The sequence below is a fragment of the Lycium barbarum genome, chromosome 1 (assembly GCF_019175385.1).
Source record: "Lycium barbarum isolate Lr01 chromosome 1, ASM1917538v2, whole genome shotgun sequence".
NCBI lineage: Eukaryota > Viridiplantae > Streptophyta > Magnoliopsida > Solanales > Solanaceae > Lycium > Lycium barbarum.
The window spans coordinates 67,527,569-67,554,880 of NC_083337.1; positions in this window are offsets into that span (position 1 = coordinate 67,527,569).

Genomic DNA, 27,312 nt, shown 5'->3' on the forward strand with positions numbered 1-27,312 from the left:
TATTGGGACACTAAGGACCACTAACATTACTCCCCTCCTTCAAATCACGCTTGTCCTCAAGCTCTAAGTGAAAGTACTTGTATTTCCCTCTTTCACAACAATTTCTTCCTCATCATCAATGAAATCAATCTAGAATAATATCTTGCAATGATGGCCCTGAGTGAATAGTTTCTCACAGTTAAAATATAGTACCTTAAGCCGTCTTTCATCCATCTCAGATCTATCAATTTCTTTACAAATCTGGCGGGTTGTTAAGGTGAGAAATCAGATGTCTTTGATCTACAGGCATCTAACAATTGCGAACAAACAAAGGGGTTTTCCTTCCATTCATTCATAAAGCCAGGAAATACTCATCGACGTAAGAAAATCTGGAGGATTATGCAACTCTACCTGAATCGCTATATAATCAACAAGACCACTAATGTAAACTCAATTTTCTGCGCTTGTGTAAGGGTATCAGCCCGCGAAACCAATTGCTCAAAATTTTCTTGGTAATCTGCCACAGATCCAATTTGGCGTAACTTATCCAATTCTCCTAATTTTTGACTTCTAATTGGTGGTCTGGAGGTTGCATTGACATTTGAACTTATTCCAAGTGCATTGAGGCATATCTTTCTCTAGTAGAAGAAACCAGAGTTGCGCAATTCATTCCAAATGAAAAGAAGCAAGTCCAATTTTTTTCTTCTTCTGGTGTTCGATGATGTCGAAAGAAATGCTTGCACCAATTCATCAATCCTAAAGGGTCATCGTGGCCACGAAATCATGGAAAATCCAACTTTGTATATTTAGGAATGATGGAATTTATACTAAATTATGATCCTGAACCTGCAGCCACTGCTTTACCTTTCCAACCTCGATTGGGACTGCCATTTTAAGTTGCTTCAACATCCACCTTTGAATTTGCTAAATCCTTTGTGAGTGCATCCAAGCGAGAATTTATGGCTTCCTATCTTGCCAAATTGGCTGCATGTTCTTCTAGGAACAAAGTCAACAATTGTGCCAATTGTTGCTGGATTAGATCTCCCATAACTTCTATCTTTGATACCAAGATGTTACGGTCCCCAATTATGGATCGAGACACGGGATGATGTAAGACAAAATTAGAGTTAATTTAGAGAGATTTAGGAGAAGATGTTCTCTTTTTCTGACCTATAGTGTTGGTTCATTAAGAGTGAACCTGCAATGTCTTGAGTTAAATTACTTAAAAACTGGAATAATATTCTGGTAATGACCCGTTCGGCCGTTATGGTACTTTTGACCTTTTTCACCTTTTTTGGAGTTTCATTAGCTTACATTAGACTTGCAGGGATGGGTGATACGATTTTTGAGGTCATCGGGTAAATATTAGATTGGTTTTTGTGATAATAAGCCTTAAAGCGAAAAATGTTTGACCCTTAGTAAACGGACCTTTTTCGGAAATTCGTCGATTTCAAGAGGTTTAGATGGTCATTTGTGACTTGCGGGTATGTTCAGTTCGTTTCCCAATGCATTAGAGTGTGTTTTGGGACACGGGTTGGAAAGTTAGTTTGGGGCTATTGAGGCTTGACTTGTCAACGAGACCCCCAATGGGAAATCCGAGGCCACGAGTGAGTTCGTATAGTGTTTTATGTGTGTTTCCATGTTCTTTTTGTATTTGTGGGGCCTCGGGTGATAGTCGGATTTTGGGTCAAGAATGGCTGAAACCAATACTGTTCTTGTGACTGATGTTCGCCGCAGCGGCACCAGTAACACGACAGCGGTATCACCGTGACAATGGCCCTGTCGCTATAGCGGCATAGTGTATTATGAGTGACCACCATAGCGGTCATGTCACCGCAGCAGTTGTTCCACCGTAGCGGACTGCAAACGATTGTAGCGGTCGACGGGGACTTAAATGCCTTAAATCCTTTTTAAAACCCTATCACTCCTCATTCATTACTCTTGGTTCTAGAGCTATTTTGAGAGCAAAACAAGTGGTTCTGAGGCAATTCTTCATTGGGGTAAGTTCCTCTAACCCAATTCGTCAATTATGATTCATAATCCACCTTAGAAGCTCCCAAATTCATGCTAGAGTCTTCCAATAACATAAGGATTAAAGAGGGTTTTTGGGATTTCTTTCTTGAATGAACTTTTGATTATCAAACCTTGATTTTTGATGGAATAAGCTTATATTAGTATGGAATTGATGGGTAATAGCTATATAAACATGAATCCTTCATTATTAGTAACCATTTTATAAATTTGAGAGTTAGGGTTCATGCCCAAAATTAGAGGTTTAACTTTAAATATGAATTTACTTTAATATTGAGTTATTTTTGGAATTGATTAGTGGGTTTTGATCACTTACACTTGAATTGCATGTTTCACTTTCGAATTTCTCATTTTGCCTTTGTGGGCTCGCTTCCCCAAATTCCATAGGCTAAAGTTGACCAAATTAAAAGCCTAGCCATATGGGTATTGCTCTTCATGATTTCTAATATAGATTACGTTATAAATAGACCTTGAGTATTTTGAGGCATCAAGGAAGGGCAAGGCGCTAGTGTGATTTCTTTGGGATTCCTGTTCGGCACTCCAGGTAGGTTATGTAGTACTAGCGAATTGTTGGAGACATCATGTGAACCTTTGGGTATGAAGTTTGGGATGAAATTCCTAGGTTGGTACTGTTATGTGACTTATGTGTTCGGACACATGGCCTGTAGAATCCTCAGGTTTATGCTTGGCATTTCTCATGTGAATTGGTGGTTTCTATGTATTATGGGAGACTGGTTGGACGGAACAGATTCATGTGATACTTGTACTATGATGGCTGTCCTTATATGAATCGATTGGAATCCATATGTTATTTATAATATTCTCATTGAATGACATACTTACTCATATCCATAATATATCTGTCTTGCTCTTGATATTGGAAGATAGTGATAAAAGAGGTAAGTATGATTCATGCGACATTACTATATTTGCGTAGCCATCTCTATGTTGTGTGATACAAAGTGGTTAGCAATGATATTGGATGGAGGAGTCATTCTAGGTTGTGTGATACGATATGACGGTACATGGACTTAGCGGTCCACCATGGGTCATGACTATCAAGAGGTGGACATCGTCCCCCCCGGAGCATGTTTGTATCATTCCATTGCATTTCATTTGCATACACATTGCATGTGCTTATTGTCAGTTGGTTTGATATTGATCTTCGGGTCATATTTGAGTTATTGGGTGATTAATATGGTTGTGTTTGGACTTGTGTAGTGTTTGAGACATCGTCTGGTAATTGATTGTACAATTTTGACTTGTTGAGTTTTATATGTCTATGAGCATGATTATCTTTCTGTTTCCTTATTTGCTGCGTGACCTAACTGTTGTCAGCCTATGATGCTTGCGTAGTACCGTGTTTTGTACTGATGCTAAATGCAGCTCGAGACTCTATCTTCTTTACTGTCCCGTTTCTATTTCGAGACAATATTTATTTTAGATGATGTAGTGACTATTCACACTTGTTGTAGTATTTAGTAGCTCTTGTACTGACCAGACCAGATTATGGGATTTGTTTATCTTTCGCACTAAGTATTTATATATTATGTCAGACTTATCGTATTATTCTTGGGTTTTTCTTTTATTTATTTATTTATTGTTGGTTGGTTGCATAAGGGATGGGTTCTCCTACTGTTGTGGAAAATAGTAGGTGCTCGCACGTTCCGCGAGTTGGGCATGATAAGTTGGTATCAGAGCACTAGGTTACCCGGTCTATAAGTACAAGAGCAAGTTTAGTAGAGTCTTGTGGATCGGTACGAAGAGCTCCGTACTTATCTGCGAGAGGCTATAGGACTTTAGAAAACTTCCATTTCTTTCATTCATTTGTGCTACTTCATTCAAATTAGTATCTAGTAGATTTTAGTTGGTATATGTATTTTCTTGTCTTAATCGCCCACGAAAGGTGGGAATTCATCCTTAATTTCTTATGCGATTGGTTTCGTTTTGACGTAGCTATCGTGGTACAAGATGTGTCATCCTAATTCGGACGCGTGACCAAGTTCAGTTTTTATTTATGGCTTGAGGATTCAGTTAAGTGGCCTTATGATGGTGTGTGTGGCACGGGTGTACCTATGGTAGGACAACGATTCATCAGTGGCAGGGTATTGGATGTCGATATGAGGGGACGAGTGTAAGTTTGGTAAGGATTAGCGGAAATTGGCAAAAGTATAGGGACCGCGTGAAATAAAGAGGAGAAGTTGAGAATAGGGACATAAAGGATGACTTTTGTGAAAAATGTGTAATGAAGTAAGATTTCTTAGGGAATTTTTGCTTGAGTACTTTTCGTGTTAATGGGATGGAGGCGCAAAAAAAAGGATTTGGATGGATTGATCTCCGCTATTAGGAAGGGAACAATTGGTATCTAATGTGCTTGTTAGAATGAGGTTGCAATTTGTTCATGAGTGGATTTCGTACTCTGTCATGAGAGGCTAAGTTGGACTTCGACGTGATAATATGCTAATGGTTTGTAGGGTCTTTCAGGAAGGTGCTTATGGGTTTTGTTATATCCCGTATTTTTGAACGTCGGATTATTTGCTGGGGTGGGGCCCACACACCGAGATTTTTTTTTTTTTTGGAACATCTGAAAAGTCATATGAATCACATATGTAAAGTTAAACACAACTCATGAAGTACCCTTGGGCCAAATCAAAGTGGAAGCCCTCCAAACAAATATTTTTAAGAAAACGTTTTCGGGTGACCTGACTTTGAGGGGCACAAACGGTATTATAAGTTTGAAATTTGGAAAGATACCATGAAATAGAAGTTGTAGATAATTGAATTAGCTTTCTATCCATAGGTCGTGGGTTCCTAGGTGATGTCGGTACTAGGAGATATGAACGTTTTAAGGTCGAACGTTCAGTGGGCTAGGCCCAACTCGGGATCAACCGAGTTGACCCAAAAAAACAAATGCAAATTTAGGCCCAATGTTTAAGGGGTGGCCGGCCAAGTAAGGCCCAACCCATGGTTTTAATGAATATTTCCATGTGCTAATTAATTATAAATGGTCACTATCTAATAGAAGTTTCAAGAAACAAAGAAAGAAGAGAAAGAAGAAAAACCAAGAGCAAACATAAGAGCCATTTCGGGTTGGCCATAGAAAAATCACCCTCAAAAAAATCTTGACTCTAAAATTATTTTCTTGTTGAATTCCTACTAATTCATGGTCCCTCTACAGCTTGGTGTAGTTGTTTTGGAAGATTGAGCATTAGTTTCATCAATCTCACAGTTTGGACAAGTGAAGAAGATTGGAGAAAAAGGTAGGAATTCATACCTTTTTATTATGTTATGAAGGTTTGTTTGTGTTGTATTATATGGAAATGAGTAGAAACTATGGAAATATGGAAGTTTACAAAGTGTATATATATATGTAGCCGTGAGTGTATGTATGTTGTATACATATATGAGTTGAATTTTATGTTGTATTCTAGTTGTGGTTATGGTGAAAATTATATTGGGAATGAAAGTTGAATGAATTTTGGTTGAAGTTGGAATGTAGAAGATTATGTCACTTTAGAATGATTTTGTGATATTATGGAAATGAAGTTGTTAAGATGTGAATTATGATTATGGTTGATAAAATTGGAAGATGGAAATATGTTATGGATATGTAGGTTGAATATTAGAAGTTTTGGATGAATTATTACTTTGGTAGAAATTTTGTATATTTTGTATATCTTGTGAATATTTTGTGGAAATGATATGAAATGCTTCCAAATTATATTGTGATAATCTAGATTAATAATGAATATGAAAACATTGAGATTGGTTTGGAAATGGGAAGTCGGAATGAAAGTTCTTGCATTATGTCGGAAAGAAGACTAGTTGTGTTATATTGTGTCCTATATTGATTGTTGTCGTTGTTGGTGTTGGTGTTGGGTTGTTGTTGATTGTTTTGGCCGAGTTAAATTCTCGGGGATGATATATGTATAGGGGAGATACTGCCCAAATTTCTGTAGGCAATTATGAATAAAGATTGAATACTTAAAGATTGGAAATTGAGAACTGGTAAATGTGACCAATTGCAGATTTTGGGCGAAATGGGAATTGAATTTGGAAAGGCGTAAAGAGCATATAAGGTATGTAAATCTATCCCAATTCTTCGTTTGGCATGTCCTAGGTGTACTAGGATCGGATTTGAGCCCCGGAATATATTCTGTCCATCGGAATCCGCGTTTGAAATTGTCACTTTTTCATTCAATAGAATTGAACCTTTTAGGTATGCTTTGTTGGAAGAATTAGGCAAACTTTCACAAATTGTTTAGAAAGTTATGAAATGTCCCTAGTACCTCTATAGGTGACCCCACAAGCTTAAAATATGTAATTTGAGCCCACCGCTTCGTTTGTCCCGAGGTGGGCCCACTATTTCCTATTTTACCCCTTTTGTATTTATGACTTGTCTTCGAGCTGCTTTAAAGGAAATGTCTTAACTACTCCTCTAAATATTATCTAAAGAATTGTTTTAAATACTCCGTTAAGTCTTATAAACTGTTTTGGATCTTGGAAACGATCTCAGCAAGATTATGCCTTCGTAACCCATTATGACATCCGAAGTTTATTTACTATGATTCCGTCTGATTTCATTGTTTTGACTTGTCACTCGATATGCATCATTGAGTCTCTGGAAGTATACATGGTATTTTATTGCATTTAGTTTCTCACTACTCCATTCGTGGATGCTTCAATGTTTCCCACACTGAGCCCGGGCCAGGATATGTTCTCAAGCGTCTTCCACTACATTGTTCGCCGTGCCTCGATGTGAGGGGGCAGGTATATATGTACATGGCTTGTGGAGTATGCTGTGCCATGTACACTATTCTGACATGATATGATATGATCTGATATGGCCATTTGATATGTTATGCTATGTTACGGGGTTATTCCCCTTTTCTGATCCTTATGTGTTGTGGCACAAGCGTCGGGGGGTGGCCACGTTCTGTCTGCCGAGTCCCTTGGCAGGGGCCGGATATGATATGGCATATGTTTCTGTACACACTCTTCATGTTTTGAAAATATGCATTTGATACTCTGGATATCACACTCACTTTTCTGTACGTTCTGTTTCGGTTATGATTTTGTCCCGTAGTGGGACCAGGTATGACATACGTTTTCTGCAAATACTATTTATGCTTTATGATCAGCATTTTTGCTAATCTGGATATTCCGTTCATTTTCTGTATCTTCTGCTTCGATTATGACTTTGTTTACTACGTTCCATGCTTTACATACTCAGTACATATTTCGTACTGACCCCCTTTCTTCGGGGGCTGCGTTTTCATGCCGCGCAGGTACAGACTACAGATTTGCTGATCCGCATGTTTAGGACTATATTCTGCCATCTTGGAGTGCTCTATTGTTCGGAGCCTATGTTTGGTACATTCCTTGCTATGGTACATTTGTATGTTGTTCAGGGGTATGACGGGGCCCTGTCCCGTCTTATGATTCTGATGTGTTCTGTAGAGGTCTGTAGACATACATGTGGGTTCTGCATATGATTTGGGTTGGTATGATCTGTGACAGCCTGATCGGCTTCTTTGTGCTTTATCCGTTAATCTGTGATAATTAATAACGCCAATTGACTTTTACATTTAAATATTCTGCTTATATGCTGGTTTGGGTTATTGGGTACGTTGAGGTGTCCAGCACGGACACTAGTCGCGGCCTACGGGGTTGGGTCGTGACAAAAGTGGTATCAGAGCGGTTCGTCCTCAGAGTGTCTGCAGACCGTGTCTCGTAGAGTCTTGTTTATCGGTGTGTTGTGCACCACATCCATAAACAGGAGGCTACAGGACATTTAGGGTGTTACCTTTCTTTGAATCTTAGATCGTGCGATAGAGCCAGCTGTAGGAAATGAATTCCTTTTTACTAACCTCTGATTTCAGCTGGAGAACGGTATCGACGTAAGACAGTGACTGATGATATTGGAAGCTACACAGTACACAGGTAAGCAATGGTATGAAAGACGTACGCTGGGTAAGGTATTTGAAGCACGATTGAAACATAAAGTTTAAAATCGTAATGAAAAGTAAACAGGAAAGTGCAATAGGTGCAGTTCGAGTTGGACATGTGAAGTAAGCTTCGACATATTTATACTTTTTATTTGAAATTATCAGCCCTGTGTGGCTATGATGCGATATGATATGATATGTATATACGTATATGTGTTGGCCCTGTGAGGCATGGTTGGTATTTCCTGTGGGCAGGTTTTGGGATAGTAAGAAATACATAGGAACGTCTGCCCAAATTTTCCTAGAAATACGAAGAGGAAGATGAGATATAAATTCTTAACATGTCTTGAAGGTCGATACCGATAGGGTAAATTCTTTATGTTGGATTAAAGTTTGAGAGATACCCTCCGTGTCATTCGTAAAAAGTATTATCCGTATTTGGAAAATTTTATCTCGAGAAAGCATATATGAGTAGCAGATTTGCAATTTATTTAAACGAACCGGAATATGTTCCGACCCCATTTTGCTTTAGGACAGCATATGTGGAAGGGCAAAAAATGTCCAACGATTAAGTTTCCTCTAATTGGAAAAATACAAAGTGTATGACAGGCAGTGGAAATTGAGTGGTCCGTTTACGACTCAAAAATATACATATACACAAATATGGAGGTAATTATGTGAGTTAAGTGCTAAGAGATTCCGCGAAGTTCGTCGGATTCTAGTTTGTAACATTTTATCAGTTCTCATCGACTGGCTGGAGATGGGATCTGTGGAATAAAAACCTAAACCCGTGAGCTGTCTAAAAGTATATATATATACACGCATGGAGGTAAATATTGAGGATTTACAGGGGCGACACGGTAACTATATAGTTAGAAAAGTAAAAGAATCCCCTCTAAATCGGGGTGGGACCCGCTATGAGAACGTTTTGAAAGTTGTTAAGACCCCGATTTGCCTTAAATTACGTGACCAAGGTCGCGCGGGGCAGTTGACGTGATTATACCGGCCTTAACGCACCTAAATGTATTAAAGTTTTAAGGTTAAGCGTGCCAGGGCCAGAGAAATTTTGGGATGGGTGACCCCCTGGGAAATGTACCAAAATTTTTGGCAAACATAGATATAAGAGACGAATAGGAAATTCGGGGTAACCTAAAGGGAATTAGGATGTGTGGAATGGTTAGAAACCTTATAGGGGTCACGTGAGCTGAGACGGATTAGATTGGTAAAAAGGAAGGAAAAGCAGCGTAGCTCTGGAATTAGAGTAAAAATTTGAACAGGTGATTGAAGATGTATGGTGAAAGAAATGGTAGTGATATATGTACGTATGTGTAGGACCCCCCATTTACGACTCTGTCGATCGATTGGTGAACCCTAATAGCCAGTGTTGTAATATATAGAAAGGATTAACTGGGCAGAATTTGCGAGGAAAAGGGAAAGGTATGGTACAAATGTTACGAAATAGATCGATACTCATTTTGCTACTGGTTGAGTTTGGAAAATTCTAATACAACGATGTTTGGAAAGAAAAGAGAATAATTGAGTGGGGGGTAAGGAGATCAAATACCAGAAAAAGTGAACCGTAAGAAACATAGTTAAGCAGAGTCTTTAAAAGAGTCGACGGGCAAAGCACGAATGTTAATTGCGAAAACGAGCTAGAATGAAATAGTGCAGGGCAAACGAAAACTTATGGCATGAAACAATGAAACATGTGAGTATCAAATAATTCGATTATTGAGGAAACAGAACGACAGATAAGGAATGGATATGAAGGAAGAATGTGGTTACTAAGAGATAAACTTCTACATTAATTATATTACTTGAGTGCCAGCTATCGGATAAGATTTTGTACTATATAATCGTGATTCTGTTAAGGTTTCGTACGAAGATAATCAAGTTATAGGTTAGAAAGAAAAGACATGGATATGGTAGAAGTATAACCCCAAAGAAGGGGAGCAAATGAAAGTAAAGTAAGCATAAATGAAAACAATTGACACATAGAAGATTGAAGCGATAAGGAATTGGCCTAGGCCTTCGACATCGACTGAAATACGCAGTTCTCTGGGATTGGTCGGATATTACAGAAGATTTGTAGAGAAATTTATTTCTGCTACGACACTATTAATGAAGCTAATTCAGAAGGCAGTGAAATCTCAGTGGACCGGTACTTGTGAATGTAGTCCCAGTTGCTGAAGGGAAGCTAACGTTGTGGCAGACACACTTAACCGCAAATCTATGGGCGGTTTGAGCGGCGTGTATCCAGAAAGAAGGAATTGGCTTGTAAAATTCATCAGTTAGCTAGCCTTGGAGTCCGTTTGGTCGATTCTGGAGATATTGGGATTTTGTCCGAGAAGTTGTTGAATCGTTGATTAGGGAAGAGGTAAAACAACGTCAGTTCGAGGATTCTATTCTGGTATGGTACAAAGATACAACCCTTGATAAGAAAGGGACCAAGTTGAGATTTCACCTGATGGGGTATTATTATACAGAGGCAGATTATGTGTGCCTGACGTTGCAGGGCTGCGACGGCCAATTATGGGCGAAACGCATAATGTTCGGTATTCTGTTATCCTGAATCCACTAAAATGTACCATGAACTTATATGCTTATACTGTGGAATGGCATGAAACGGGACATCGCAGAGTTCGTTGCCCAGTGCCCGAATTGCCAGCAGGTTAAAATTGAACATCAGAGCCAAGTGGACTTCATTATAGGGTTGCCTCGCACTCCGCGGAAGTATGACTCTATTTGGATTATTGTGGATAGGCTGATAAAAAATCAGCCCACTTTCTTCCCGTCACAACCACTTACTCAGCGGAGGATTATGCTAGACTATATATTAAAGAAATAGTGCAACTCCACGGAGTTCCTACATCTATTACCACTGACGGAGGTGCCCATTTTATGGCAAATTTCTGGAGATCTTTTCAGGAAAGATTAGGGACTAAGGTGAGTCTGAGCATAGCATTCCATCCCCAGAGCGACGGACAGGCCGAGTGCACTATATAAACGCTAGAAGATATGCTGCGAGCCTGTGTTATTGATTTCAGAGGCAGCTGGGATAGTCATCTGCCGTTGATTGAGTTTGCTTATAATAACAGCTACCAGTCTAGCATCCAGATGGCTTTGTACGAGGCTTTGTTTGGCAGAGAATGCAGGTCACCGATCGGCTGGTTTGATATTGGCGAAACAGAACTAATAGGCCCAGGTATGATCCAACAGGCGGTTGATAAGATGAAACTTATCCGAGAGGGACTATTAGCAACTCAGAGTCGACAAAAGTCATACGCTGATAAACGACGTCGACCCTTGGAGTTCCAGGTCCGTGATTGTGTATTTTTGAGAGTATCGTCTATAAAAGGCGTGGTGCGATGCGACAAAAAGGGTAAGCTCCGTCTGCAATATATCGGACCTTATCATGTTATTCGAAAGATTGGGAATGTCGCCTATGAGCCAGATCTGCCATCTGATTTGAAAGCGATACATCCGGTATTTCATGTGTCCATGCTCCGCAAATGTGTTGGTGATCCCTCCAGAACATTTCCAGTGAATGATATTCAGGTGATGGAGAAATTTTCTTAAGAAGAGCAACCTGTAGCTATTCTGGATCGTCAGGTGAGGAGGCCCGCGTACCGAAGATATACCCTCTGTTAAAGTCTTATGGCGAAACAATAATAAAGAAGGAACGACCTGGGGAGCAGAGGATGAAATGAAGAAAAAATACCCTCACTTGTTCTCTACACCTACAGGTGATCTAAATCTCTAAACTTGTTATATTAATTGGTAAATAATTCATGTGTGCTACTCATAAGAAGAAACTCCCCCGGAGTGTTTGTAAGACCTATAAGGCTAATTTAACATTCGAGGACGAATGTTCTAAAGGGGGGGAGGATGTTATATCCCGTATTTTTGAACGTCGGATTATTTGCTGGGGTGGGGCCCACACACCGAGATTTTTTTTTTGGAACATCTGAAAAGTCATATAAATCACATATGTAAAGTTAAACACAACTCATGAAGTACCCTTGGGCCAAATCAAAGTGGAAGCCCTCCAAACGAATAGTTTTAAGAAAACGTTTTCGGGTGACCTGACTTTGAGGGGCACAAACGGTATTAAAAGTTTGAAATTTGGAAAGATACCATGAAATAGAAGTTGTAGATAATTGAATTAGCTTTCTATCCATAGGTCGTGGGTTCCTAGGTGATGTCGGTACAAGGAGATATGAACGTTTTAAGGTCGAAAGGTCAGTGGGCTAGGCCCAACTCGGGATCAACCGAGTTGACCCAAAAAAAAAAAATGAAAATTTAGGCCCAATGTTTAAGGGGTGGCCGGCCAAGTGAGGCCCAACCCATGGTTTTAATGAATATTTCCACATGCTAATTAATTATAAATGGTCACTATCTAATAGAAGTTTCAAGAAACAAAGAAAGAAGAGAAAGAAGAAAAACCAAGAGCAAACATAAGAGCCATTTCGGGTTGGCCATAGAAAAATCACCCTCAAAAAAATCTTGACTCTAAAATTATTTTCTTGTTGAATTCCTACTAATTCAAGGTCCCTCTACAACTTGGTGTAGTTGTTTTGGAAGATTGAGCATTAGTTTCATCAATCTCACACTTTGGACAAGTGAAGAAGATTGGAGAAAAAGGTAGGAATTCATACCTTTTTATTATGTTATGAAGGTTTGTTTGTGTTGTATTATATGGAAATGAGTAGAAACTATGGAAATATGGAAGTTTACAAAGTGTGTGTATATATATATATATATATATATATATATATATATATATATATATATATATATATATATGTAGCCGTGAGTGTATGTATGTTGTATACATATATGAGTTGAATTTTATGTTGTATTCTAGTTGTGGTTATGGTGAAAATTATATTGGGAATGAAAGTTGAATGAATTTTGGTTGAAGTTGGAATGTAGAAGATTATGTCACTTTAGAATGATTTTGTGATATTATGGAAATGAAGTTGTTAAGATGTGAATTATGATTATGGTTGATGAAATTGGAAGATGGAAATATGTTATGGATATGTAGGTTGAATATTAGAAGTTTTGGATGAATTATTACTTTGGTAGAAAGTTTGTATATTTTGTATATCTTGTGAATATTTTGTGGAAATGATATGAAATGCTTCCAAATTATATTGTGATAATCTAGATTAATAATGAATATGAAAACATTGAGATTGGTTTGGAAATGGGAAGTCGGAATGAAAGTTCTTGCATTATGTCGGAAAGAAGACTAGTTGTGTTATATTGTGTCCTATATTGATTGTTGTCGTTGTTGGTGTTGTTGTTGGGTTGTTGTTGATTGTTTTGGCCGAGTTAAATTCTCGGGGATGATATATGTATAGGGGAGATGCTGCCCAAATTTCTGTAGGCAATTATGAATAAAGATTGAATACTTAAAGATTGGAAATTGAGAATTGGTAAATGTGACCAATTGCAGATTTTGGGCGAAACGGGAATTGAATTTGGAAAGGCGTAAAGAGCATATAAGGTATGTAAAGCTATCCCAATTCTTCTTTTGGCATGTCCTAGGTGTACTAGGATCGTATTTGAGCCCCGGAATATATTCTGTCCATCGGAATCCGCGTTTGAAATTGTCACTTTTTCATTCAATAGAATTGAACCTTTTAGGTATGCTTTGTTGGAAGAATTAGGCAAACTTTCACAAATTGTTTAGAAAGTTATGAAATGTCCCTAGTACCTCTATAGGTGACCCCACAAGCTTAAAATACGTAATTTGAGCCCACCGCTTCATTTGTCCCGAGGTGGGCCCACTATTTCCGATTTTACCCCTTTTGTATTTATGACTTGTCTTCGAGCTGCTTTAAAGGAAATGTCTTAACTACTCCTCTAAATATTATCTAAAGAATTGTTTTAAATACTCCGTTAAGTCTTATAAACTGTTTTGGATCTTGGAAACGATCTCAGCAAGATTATGCCTCCGTAACCCATTATGACATCCGAAGTTTATTTACTATGATTCCGTCTGATTTCATTGTTTTGACTTGTCACTCGATATGCATCATTGAGTCTCTGGAAGTATACATGGTATTTTATTGCATTTAGTTTCTCACTACTCCATTCGTGGATGCCTCAATGTTTCCCACACTGAGTCCGGGCCAGGATATGTTCTCAAGCGTCTTCCACTACATTGTTCGCCGTGCCTCGATGTGAGGGGGCAGGTATATATGTACATGGCTTGTGGAGTATGCTGTGCCATGTACACTATTCTGACATGATATGATATGATCTGATATGGCCATTTGATATGTTATGCTATGTTACGGGGTTATTCCCCTTTTCTGATCCTTATGTGTTGTGGCACCAGCGTCGGGGGGTGGCCACGTTCTGTCTGCCGAGTCCCTTGGCAGGGGCCGGATATGATATGGCATATGTTTCTGTACACACTCTTCATGTTTTGAAAATATGCATTTGATACTCTGGATATCACACTCACTTTTCTGTGCGTTCTGTTTCGGTTATGATTTTGTCCCGTAGTGGGACCAGGTATGACATACGTTTTCTGCAAATACTATTTATGCTTTATGATCAGCATTTTTGCTAATCTGGATATTCCGTTCATTTTCTGTATCTTCTGCTTCGATTATGACTTTGTTTACTATGTTCCATGCTTTACATACTCAGTACATATTTCGTACTGACCCCCTTTCTTCGGGGGCTGCGTTTTCATGCCGCGCAGGTACAGACTACAGATTTGCTGATCCGCATGTTTAGGACTATATTCTGCCATCTTGGAGTGCTCTATTGTTCGGAGCCTATGTTTGGTACAGTCCTTGCTATGGTACATTTGTATGTTGTTCAGGGGTATGACGGGGCCCTGTCCCGTCTTATGATTCTGATGTGTTCTGTAGAGGTCTGTAGACATACATGTGGGTTCTGCATATGATTTGGGTTGGTATGATCTGTGACAGCCTGATCGGCTTCCTTGTGCTTTATCCGTTAATCTGTGATAATTAATAACGCCAATTGACTTTTACATTTAAATATTCTGCTTATATGCTGGTTTGGGTTATTGGGTACGTTCAGGTGTCCAGCACAGACACTAGTCGCGGCCTACGGGGTTGAGTCGTGACAGGTTTTAAATCGGAAAGAAGGGTTACTTTTGACGAGTGAAGACTTAAAATATTAGGTGGTGCTCGTCCTGGTCTTTCAGTAAGGGATATGTTCGCCGGTTCGTCATGTTTAGAAGAATGAGGAGGAGATCATAGGATCAAGTGCTTGTTGATCTGACAGTGAGGCTTTGGTCATACTATTACGACCCGACTAGGGGTCATGATGAATACCCGGAGCTGACTACCGAGCATCACTCATTATGCTAATTATCATACGCAACCTGAACACACATAATCTCCAAGGAAATACATACATACATACATATAGATATATATATATATATATATATATATATACACACACACACATAAGCCCTCACGGCTGCAAAAATGATATACAAAATATACACTGATGTACTCATGAGACAACAACTACCCACGCATATGTATCTATGAGCCTCTACTAGAGTACTGAGACAAAAGGACGGGACAGGACCTCGTCGTGCCCAAATATGCACACAAATGAATGTATCAACCAATGGCACCTCCGGAGTAGTGGAGTGCTCCTGTGAATCTGCTGAGTAGCTTCTAAGAATGGGGGCCGCCTCTCTGCCTACCTGTGGGCATGAACACAGCACCCAAAAACAAAGGACGTCAGTACAAACAATGTACTGAGTTTGTAAGGCATGCACAATAACATGATAAAGAGATGCAAAAGTATAAGGTAAAGGGGTAACCTGTAACTGATTGCCTCTTAAGGCGGAGTCATGCATGCTAACTCATATAATAACAACATCTTATCATGTAAGAATATGTATGTAACTACCCGACCATATAGGTACGGTGTGATCATCATTAGCCCGCGTCCAGGGTAAACATCTCATGCCGCCCACTAGTGGTGTCTGCCCATGCCATCTAAACATGGTGTAAATGCCACCCGCCGTAGCGGTGTCTGCCCGACCATGTAGGCACGATGTAATCTCATCATTAAATACTTATCATGAAGCATGCATAAGAACTCAAGTAACAGCTATAACTCTATCGGGGTGACATAAGGTCGAGAACCCCTGATTCCATTATGGAGTAGTCATGATCATCATAACTCACCTTGAAGGAACTAGCATCATAAGGTGAGTCTAACAACAATGAACAACATCAAGGAATCATATAAGGATCATTAGCTTCATAAGAATATCACATCATGAGTTTTAGGGTCCCTAGATTTAGATTCATCGTCATCATTATCACATTCATAACACGTCTCTTATCATTATCTCGTGAGTAGCTCTTAATAATCATAGACTTATAATTTCCGGAATATGAGAAAGTCATGGAAAGATAAAGGAAGTCATATTATCAGAATTATACCTTAGAAAAAAAAGGGACTAGCCTCACGTACCTTTGCGTCGCTCTAACTTTACCGACTAAGTGCTTCCCTTCAATACTCACAATTCTACATTTAAGAGAATTCGTACTAAATTAGATAACCGGAAACACAATTGAAGCTAAGCTAAGGCGACTAAGGGCTCACGAAAATTGGGCAGCACTTCCTTTGTTTCTACAACGTTCTCTATATAATATAACAGCTCCCAAACATCAATAACAACATCTATAATATCATAATCAATGAATTTTGTTAAGCTAGACATTATTCAATTCTCAAATTTCCCTCTCAAGGTCATCCATAACCATAGTTATCACCCAACGTCACATTCGTTCATGTATAATGCTTCTTCAACATCCTTAACATCATTCATAACAATATTATACTCATTCCATACTAAGAATCATAACTCAATTGAACTTACTACTCACGATATCATTATTTCCATATTTGAGCTCATATTCTATATTCTTCTTTTATCCAAGTCTTTCAACCACTCAATACCTCTAATAATATGAAATAAATGCGAAACTCACCTTTGAATATGTAGGAATGGTCCTTGGATGAAGATATTCCGCTTGAGAAAAACCCCAACTTCAACACTAAAGAAATTCTTGGCTTGTATCAACCCTAATGAGCATCCATGTACTTGATTCTACCAACTCTTGATGTTAACTCTTGATTTCTCTTGGGTATATGTTAAAATGGTATGGAGAATATTCTAGAGCTTTCTTGAGGTGTGGAGAATGAATGAAATGAAAAATGAGGACTTGGGGGTCTCTTTTTATAAAAATTAAAAGCTACCCGACGAGGATTATACGGACCCTTATACGGTCCGTATAACTTATTCATATAATACATCCAGTGAAAGACCCCTCTCTAGATAGGTTATACGGTCCCTTATACAGACTGTATAAGTTACACAAGCCATATAAGTGGCCCGTATAACTCAAGATTTTCGAAATTTCTCCCGTTGTTTTGTTTAACTTCCAATCTTTATGGAACCTTCTTAACACTTGTTTAACACTTCATTAACAATCTAAGGAGCATTATAGCTCTTCCTTAAGACATTATTAAATCTACTTTATCTCGGTACTTCGCAAAACCCTTCCAAACATGACTTATACTTTGCCTTCCTCAACGAAATTCCTTCTCTTGCCTCAAATGTCTGTGGAATCTTAATTAGAAGCCCTAAGTACCCCCTCTTACTTTTAGGGACACCATATACATCTTACCCTGCATTAGTCTATTACCACACAACGACATGAAATTTTCCGAGGTGTAACACTCTTCCCCCCTTTAAAAACATTTGTCCTTGAATGTTATGTTCTCGGGAATTCTACAGAAATTTCACCAGAGTTTCCCCTGTAATATGGTATTACCATCCTGTCACAACAACCCACAATAACATTGCCTCACATGGATACAACACAATGGCAAGAAAATATGGCCACAGACGACCAAAAGTGTCACGACCTGACTAGGGGGCCATGACGGGTACCCGGAGCTGACTACCGAGCACCACTCATGCTGATAGTTATCAAACTTATTCTGCATTTTATCTATTTCTCGACACTTCTAGTCGTAAAGAAAACCATTTATAATTTGAAACACATACGCATTTATATACATAAGCCCTTCGGCTATCAAAAATATATATACATATATACAATAAGGACATCGTGAGACCATGCTACCCACACATACGTATCTACGAGTCTCTACGAGTACTAGACATATGGACAGGACAGGACCCCGCCATGCCCAAATATGTACACAAAATAATAAATCAAATAGCACCTCTGGAATAATGGAGTGCTCCTGTAAATCTGCTGATAGCTCTTATGGATCTGCACCGTCTCCCTGTCGACCTGTGGGCTCATAGCGACCAAAGAAAACGGACGTCAATACGAACATTGTACTGAGTATGTAAGGCATCAACAATAGCAATACGCCAATGAAATACGGAAGCATCAAATGAGGAGCAACCTGTAACTGACTATCAATTATAAAAGAAATAATGCATGCTGGCTTACTCCATAATCATCATCATATCATGTATGCATATATGTATAAGCTGCCCGACCATATAGGTACGGTGTGATAATCATTAGCCCACATCTAGGCCTCCCGCGTCCGGGGTACCATCTCATGCTGCCACTAGTGGTGTCTGCCCATGCCATCTAGACATGGTGTATACGCTGCCTGCCTTAGCAGTGTCTGCCTGGCCATGTAGGCAGAGTGTAATATCATCATCATATACTTATAATGAGTCATGCATAAGATTCAAGACAAACCGTACAACTATCGAGGTGACATAAGGTCGTGAACCCCCGATTCCGTTATGGAGCATGCATAAGTATTCTGCCTCACCTTGAAGGAATTAGCATATAAGGTGAGTGTATACAATGAACAACATCAATGGATCATAATAAGAATCATTAGCTTCATAGAAACATAATATCATGGGCCTTAGACTCTTTAGACTTAGACTCATCATCATCCTTATCATGCTCGTAACATATCTCTTATCTTATCTCATATGAAGCTCTTTACTAAGATTGACTCATAATTTTCAGGATGTAGGAAAGTAACGAAGAGATAGGGAATATCATGTCATAAGAATCATGCCTTAGAAATAAGGGACTAGCCTAACATACCTTTTCGTTTAGCTACTCTATTGCTTGAACGTTCCTCTCCAATATTCACGTTTCTACCTTCAAGAGAGTTCATACTCATTTTAGATAATCGATAACATGAACGTGTTTAAACTAAAGCTAGAGAAAATTGAGCAGCATCTCCTTTGTATCTACTACTTTCTCCATATCACATATCAACTCCCAAACATCAATAATAACATTCATAATATCATCATCAATAACGTTTGTCAAATTCATTATTATCCAATCCCCACAATTTCCTCTCAAGGTCATCCATAATCATGATCACAATACAACATTACATTCATTCTCATCTAATGTTTCTCTCATGCTCTTAACATCATTCATAACGTAATACAATCACAACATATCAATATTCATGATTCATATTAATCTACTACTCACAATTGTCACTAATCTCATATTTTGTAACCCATTTTCCATCTTCTTCCATAATCCAAGTGTTTCAACTTTTCAACACCTTAAAAAACATGGAATAATCATAAAAATCACCTGTGAATGTGTAGGAACTAGTTTTGGTTGGCAACACTTCACTTGAAGAAAACCCTAGCTTCAACTTCCAAAGGATTTCTTGACTCTAGCAACCCCAAAGAGCTTCCTTGAACTCGATTCACATGAATTTATGATATGAACCTTTGATTTCCCTTGTATTCTTGAAAATGAAATGTATGGAATGTTCTAGAGGCTTGGAGAGAAGTGAAGAAGTGAGGAGAATGAATATAATGAGGTGGGAACACATTTAAATACTTGGAAATACTCAGCCCGTCGGGACTTATACGGACCACCTATACAGTCCGTATAACATTCTACGGTCCATATAAGTGTTTTTGGTTCACCACCATGGAAGAAATTCTTCCTGTTGGGTTATACGGACCCTTATACGGTACGTATAAAGTTCCACGGTCCGTGTAAGGTGGTCGTGTAACTCACAGCTTTTGGATGTTGTCCTCGTCATTTCGTTTGATCTCCAATCCTTATACAACCTTTTTAACACTTGTTTAATACTTCATTAATGATCTAAACATCCCTATAACACGTCCTCAAGGCCTTACCAAACAATTCTTAATGCAATAATATACAAAACCTTTCCTAAACCCCGCTAATACTCGACTTGTCCTTATCAATCCTTATTTCGTCAATTCATATAACTTCAAAATCTTAACGTATGCATTCTAATACTACTGAATATCCATCTTATTGTCTTAAATAATTCCTGTTACCCTTAAGCTCGCATTGGTTCATTCACTACACGACGATATGAAATTTCCAATGTGTAACACTCTTACCCCCTTTTTGGAACATTTGTCCTCGAATGTTAAGCACTCAGGAATTCTACAAAAACTTTGCCAGAGTTTCCCCTGTAATATGGCATCACCATCCTGTCACAACAGCCTACAATAATATTGCCTCACAAGGCCACAACACAATAGCAATATAAGTTGGCCACACACGACCCATATACATAAAAGAAAACATACATACCTTATAATCTTGGTGTTTCATCTTGGATCTCTTCTGGGGGTTGGAACAAGTGCGGGTACCTGGACTTCATACTCTCTTCTGCTTCCCAAGTCATTTCCTCTCGGTTGTCATTCCGCCATAAGACTTTAACTGTTATGTTCCGTGTTTTCGTATAATTGGAAATCGAGAAATAATTAAGACTTGTGTGTTATGAGGAAATATTTTGATTTTAGTGGATATAACTATGTTGGTTATGAAATTATTGGTGCTAAGACATTGGGGAAGGCCGAGGGTAAATTTGGAATTTCAGAAATTAGTTTCGGGAATTACAAAACGGGACTTTTAATGAAATGGGCCAAGAAAATTGAACAACAATTTAGGCCCAAGATTAATGGGGTGGCCGGCCAAAAAAAAAGGCCCAAGACCCATTTTCTTAAGTCATGTGACATGCATGTGCTCCCTAAGTGGATATATATCAATGCATTCCTTAGAAATAATCAAGAAAAATCACAACTCCAACCTTGACTCCAAAAACCCATTCGGCCGAGACTAGGAGAAAGGAGAAAAAAAAAATTCCCAAGCCTTTGATTCTAATCCAAAAATCTTGATTTTCACATATTTGTAGAGTACTCAAGACCCTCTTCAACGGGGTACAATTAGTTTAGCGAAAGGTGCACGTTTGCGACAAGTCAGAAATTCAAGAAAAGGTAAGAATTTTGCTATTCTTTTGTTATGGAATCTGTATGAATGTGATAAGGATTGAGAATAGACGAGAATCCCGTAGTTTTGATGTGTGTAGAAAACCGTGGGTGTGTGTATATAGGATGTTATGGCCGTGTGCCTTAAGAAGGAGAAAGAAATGTGAATTGATCTTGTTTAGTTTGTTTAGTGCGTCGTTGTGACATTTATGACGTGAATGATCGTTTAATGAATTGAATTGGTGTTGGAAAATGATTTCGGAACATTATGGGAAAGTGTATACGTTTGGTATAATTGTGTATATCATTGTATATCTATGATGCTAAAGACTTTAAATATGACTTATGGTTGATGTTAATGAATTTGGAGTGAAACAATGAGAGTTAGAACGTTCGTCGTAATTTTTGATGTTTTGAATGAAATATGGAAAGTAATGGATTTCGGGAAATTTGTATATGGTTTGGAATATATTTGGGGTGTGATTGAATAATCTTGTATGAGTGAATGAATACAATAATGTGGATATAAGTTTGGAATTATGAAGTTTGAATGAAAGATTGTCAACTTGTGTAGTAAGGTAGAACTTTGAAGCTAGAATGATTTGATTATGGTTTGTGTTGTTTGATGATGTTTGGGTTGTTGTTGTTGATGTATTTTGAGCCGAGCTAAGTCTCGGGGGTGTTAGATTTATAGGGGAAATGCTGCCGAAATTTCGGTAGACAAAAATCAAGTTAATGGAAATCTTAAGCCTAAGAATCTCTAATTGGTAACTTTGACCATTTGCAGATTCTGGACGAAACGGGATTTGATTTTAAGGAAACCATAAGACGTCCATAAGGTATGTAAAGCTTCCCACTTCTTCGTTTGGCATGTCTTAGTATGTTAGGTGAATATTGGAACCTCCGGAGCATTTCTGCTCCTCGAAACCCGATCTACAAAACGACTACTATTCATTCAATTCAATTGAAGCCTAAAGGCTCTATTTTGGCTAGAATGCAACCAAATGTTCGAAACCTATCGAAATGTGATCGGGTCACTTTGAAATCATTATGTATGATCTTTTGGCCTTTAAATGTTCGTAAATTATGTTCGCCACCTCAATTTGACTCGAGGTGGGCCCGCTAACCCCGAGACGCCCTATTTGTCCTATTGGGCTCCCTTTTTGGATGAACTTCGATATGAGATCTTCGACCTTGAAACTTCCCTCTATAAAATATGTTTTGACTATTATGATATGTTAAGTTTCGTTTGAGCCATACGTACCACTTTGGAAACAATTTGTGAGATAAACTTTCGTATGAACTAATCATTCGACTATTTTGGTTTATGAAAGGCTATTTTGAAATATAAATTGCATTTGTTTGCTCACGACTCCGCTCGTGTCTTATTTTGACTTCGTTCACCGGTTCCCGGGCCGGTTATGATTCGTGCGCCCTATGATAATTAGGCCGTATGCTGTGTTACGGTTCCCGAGGCCTCGCCATAGGGCCGGGTTCCGTTTGGAGTTACGCTGTGATATGGCTAGTGATGCGATACGCTCACTTACGTTTGTGTTCGGGGATATACGGAGATTCGAAACCTTCTGGTGTTATGCTGTGTGTGGCGCTAGCGTCGGAGTGGCGACCACGTTCTTGAGCGTTTGCATGATTTCGTTTGCATTATGTATATGTATATGATTTGAGACGGATTTTGACATACTGATTGGTACTTCTCTTTGATATCCGGTTTGCTTTCAGTTTTGGCTCATATTTCTGTACTCCGTGCTTTACATACTCAGTACATATTTCGTATTGACCCCCTTTCTTCGGGGGCTGCGTTTCATGCCCGCAGGTACAGGCATTGGTGATCCTCCACTGTAGGCTTCACTCTCTGCTATTTCGGAGTACTCCTTCTTGACTCGGAGTCCACTTTTGGTACAGACTTCTTTTGCTATGTATATATTCTGTACATTTGACTATTTGGGTACGGCGGGGCCCTGTCTCGCCGTATGTCTTTGTTTTGAATTCGTAGAGGCCTGTAGTCATATATGTGGGGCGAGGGTCCTATGTATGTTTGTTTGATTTTGTTTTCTGGTCTTACAGCGGTCAGTTTGTTATGATGGCCCTAAATGGCCCTTATGCTTATATTTGCACTTATGACCGGCGATGTCTATTCCGCCGCTCCGTTTGGATTCGATATGACATTTTGATTTGTGCGACCGCTTAAGACATATTTTGATATAACCTATGTTGAAATGACTTTTATGAAATTTTGAAATACGTTCGTATTTGGTAAATGAATATGTGATTTGGTCTGGGTACCCAGGTAGGGTGCCAGTCGCGGCCCACGGGGCTGGGTCGTGACAAAAGTGGTATCAGAGCAGTTTGTCCTCGGAATGTCTACAGGCCGTGTCTCATAGAGTCTTGTTTATCGATGTCTTGTGCACCATATCTATACACGGGGAACTACAGGGCATTTAGGATGTTACTTTCTTTGGAATCATAGATCGTGCGATAGAGCTGTGCTATTAGGATGATTCTGATCTGACTCGTTCTTGTGTTTGCAGTGATGCCTCCGAAAAAGGCAACAGCGGCCCAGAAGGGCAAAGCGAGGATGGGAGAGACTAGTCAGGCACAGCGATCTACTCGGGCTCGTGTTTATGATTTGCCTGAGGTTGTGCCTCATTCTGAGGGGTCTGCTACACCCCCACTAGTACAGCCTGGAGCAGGACCTTCAGCAGCTCCAGAGGTCCGTGTACCCGCTCCCGAGACTCCAGCTCCTCAGCCAGGGGCGGAGGATAGGACCCTGAGGGAGGCTGTACAGTTGTTGACTACACTGGTGGCAGGACAGGCTCGCAGACGCGGGCGGAGGGACGATGATGATGATGACAGGCGGGGTTCTTGTGTTTGCAGTGATGCCTCCGAAAAAGGCAACAGCGGCCCAGAAGGGCAAAGAGAGGATGGGAGAGACTAGTCAGGCACAACGATCTACCCGAGCTCGTGTTTATGATTTGCCTGAGGTTGTGCCTCATTCCGAAGGGTCTGCTACACCCCCACTAGTACAGCCTGGAGCAGGACCTTCAGTAGCTCCAGAGGTCCGTGTACCCGCTCCCGAGACTCCAGCGCCTCAGCCAGGGGCGGAGGATAGGACCCTGAGGGAGGCTGTACAGTTGTTGACTACACTGGTGGCAGGACAGGCTCGCAGACGCGGGCGGAGGGACGATGATGATGATGACAGGCGGGATAGCCTGAGAGTTCGGGAGTTTTTATTATGTGGCCCTCCAGAGTTTTTCGTGTCTAAGCCCGACGAGGACCCCCATGACTTTATTCGGGGGATGCGGCGCTCACTGGACTTGGTCAGGGCTTCAGAGACCGAGTCGGTCGAGTTGGCTTCACACAGACTTCGAGATGTTGCCACTCACTGGTACGAGACTTGGGAGTTATCTAGGGGTGAGGGCGCTCCTCCAGCTACGTGGGATCAGTTTGTGACAGCATTCACCCGCCACTTTCTGCCCCCAGAGTTACGGCGGGCACGGGCTGACCGATTTTTACATCTGCAGCAGAGGGGTCGGAGTGTTCGCGAGTATAATCTTGAGTTTGATTCTCTGGCCCGATATGCACCGACCGTGGTAGCAGATATGTCCGATCGGATGCACAGATATGTTATGGGATTGGATCGGTATTTGATTGACGGTTGTATGGCAGTGTCATTACAGACAGATATGGACATTGCCCGACTTCAGGCCTATACGATGGGTATGGAGGACCGTCACAGGTCTGATCATTCTGGTAGAGATCGGGACAGGAGGTCGCCCAAGAGGGCTAAGTCCGCAGGTTATTCTGGGGATTCTCGAGGCGGACAGCCTCAGCAGCAGCAGTCAGGGAGACAGCTACCTCCGTCCGGCCGGAGTACTCAGTCAGGCAGCCGGAGATTTGATAGTGCGGGACCGTCTAGGGCCGGTCAGAGCTCCAGAGCGGCAGGTTCACAGGTATCCAGAGGCCCCAGCCAGGCCAGACCACCCAGGCCCCGTTGTTCTCATTGCGGGAAGTCTCATCCTGGGGAGTGCTATCGAGCCACTGGAGCTTGTTTTTCGTGTGGTGGTCAGGGCCATTTTATGAGAGATTGTCCGTTGGCTAGCGGTTCTGGTAGTGTGGCTCAGCCGACAGGGTCAGCCGCCGGTTCATCATCTGCTCCATCTGTTGCACGCCCTGGAGGGCGAGGTATGCCAGCACCGGCAGGACGCGGTCGAGGCCGCGGTGGCGTTTCAGGCTGTAGCGGTCCCTCGAACTGCATATATGCTTTGGCCAGCCGCCAGGATCAGGAGGCTTCGCCAAACGTCGTCACAGGTACATTACTGGTTTTCTCCAGATCTGTATATGCATTGATTGACCCTGGTTCTACTTTATCATATATTTCCCCGCTCGTTGCTAGTAAAATTGGGATAGTGTCTGAGCCTATAGAGCCATTTGAGGTAGCTACGCCAGTTGGGGATTTTGTTATAGCGAGACAGATCTATAGGGATTGTTCTGTGACTATTTATGATCGTTGCACTAGGGCTGATCTGATAGAGTTAGACATGCTTGAGTTTGATGTCATTATGGGTATGGACTGGTTGTCTTCTTGTTATGCTAATATTGACTGCCAGAAAAAGGTAGTCCGTTTTCAGTTTCCAGGGGAACCAGTCATAGAGTGGTTCGGATCCACAGCATCGCCGAGGGGTAAGTTTATTTCATACCTCAAGGCTAAGAAGATGATCCAGAAGGGTTATATCTATCATTTGGTTCATGTGCACGATACTGCAGCGGAGACACCTACCCTTCAGTCTGTTCCGGTCGTCAGTGAGTTTCCAGATGTATTTCCTGACGAGCTTCCTGGCCCTCCGCCTGAGCGGGAGATTGATTTTACTATAGAGTTGATGCCGGATACGCAGCCTATATCTATTCCCCCGTACAGGATGGCACCGGCTGAGTTGAAAGAGTTGAAGGAGCAGCTGAAAGATTTGTTGGATAAGGGCTTTATCAGACTCAGCACATCACCCTGGGAGCGCCGGTATTGTTTGTTAGAAAGAAAGATGGGTCACTGCGGATGTGTATCGACTACCGGCAGCTGAATAAGGTGACTATTAAGAATAAATATCCCCTCCCCCGGATTGATGACTTGTTTGATCAGCTGCAGGGTGCTAAATATTTTTCGAAGGTAGATCTGCGCTCAGGTTATCATCAGGTGCGAGTGCGGGAGTCAAATATCCCGAAGACTGCTTTCAGGACCCGGTACGGGCACTATGAGTACAGAGTTATGTCTTTCGGGCTGACTAATGCTCCAGCGGTATTTATGGATCTGATAAATCGGGTATTTCGGCCTTTTCTGGACATGTTTGTTATTGTGTTTATTGATGATATTCTGATTTACTCGCGATCAGCCGAGGAGCATTCAGATCATTTGAGGACGGTACTTGGCATTCTCCGTCAGCAGAAGTTATATGCTAAATTCTCCAAATGTGAATTCTGGTTGACTTCTGTGGCATTCTTGGGCCATATTGTCGGTGCAGACGGTATTCAGGTCGATACGCAGAAGATTGAGGCTGTACAGAATTGGCCCAGACCTACTACACCGACGGAGGTGCGCAGTTTTCTGGGATTGGCCGGATATTATCGCAGGTTCGTGGAGGATTTTTCTTCTATTGCAGCACCACTGACGAGGCTTACTCAGAAACCAGCGAAATTCCAGTGGACAGATGCCTGCGAGCGCAGCTTTCAGATGCTGAAAGAGAGATTGGTTACAGCACCAGTTTTGGCTCTTCCAGAGGGACCCGACGGGTATGTTGTCTATTGTGACGCCACTGGTATTGGGATAGGTTGTGTATTGATGCAGCACGGTCGAGTCATAGCCTATGCTTCCCGGTAGCTCAGACCGCACGAGAAGAACTATCCCACTCATGATCTTGAGTTGGTCGCAGTAATTCATGCTTTGAAGATTTGGCGGCATTATTTATATGGGGTCCATGTTGATATTTATACGGACCATAAGAGTCTCCAGTATATTTTTAAGCAGAA